Source organism: Triticum dicoccoides, chromosome 3A, assembly GCF_002162155.2.
Source record: "Triticum dicoccoides isolate Atlit2015 ecotype Zavitan chromosome 3A, WEW_v2.0, whole genome shotgun sequence".
Classification (NCBI taxonomy): domain Eukaryota; kingdom Viridiplantae; phylum Streptophyta; class Magnoliopsida; order Poales; family Poaceae; genus Triticum; species Triticum dicoccoides.
In genome coordinates, this window is record NC_041384.1 from 224,969,582 (window position 1) to 224,970,319 (window position 738).

Consider the following 738-nt stretch of genomic DNA (forward strand, 5'->3'; position numbering starts at 1 on the left):
CCGTTTTAATATAATTTGAAAGTTTTCCAGTCGTCGGCTTCAGCCCCCTCGTAGGAAATACGGGGGTGTTCAGGAAAGCATTGAATCTCTCTTTATCCAACGTCTTGGTCCATAAAGGAGGTGATAAAGCATCGAACCAGGCAATCGGACTGTACGGCATTAACACTTTCACTTAGCCATAGGAGTTTTATGGTGGGGCTACGACATAGCCCCTGGTATGAATGCGGCATATCGTAATATTGTGCCTTACATGTTTTAATCTAAAAAGATCCTTCGTGTGACACAGAGAATCGCTAAAGATTCGGATAAGTCATTAAGTGGTTGACCAGCTCTCGCCGCATCATGACAGTCAGTTTTTGGCTTTCTCTACTGAGGTGCTCATCCGGTCAAAGCCAGGGCACAATCGCAGTAGTTCTCCCTTTACTACCCTAGCCGACAGAGAGGAACGTAGGGTGGTAAGCACAGGAGCCGGGCAACCCAACTATTGACCAAAGACAATGATTCGGAGCTGATGCATATAAGGCCAAACTTGCGACGCCGAAGTACGCTATAGAGCTGTTTGGACTTTTATTGGTGACTCATTTGTTCCCATACCGAGCCCCTGGCGGGTTATGCCCAGGTGCGTCTTGTAACTCCGCCGTTACGGCCGTACTCAATTTAAAAAGAGTATAGGAGATTAGTTCGGATGAAGTTTACTGGGAGTGGAGCAACAAGCCAATGATAAATTCATACATATAT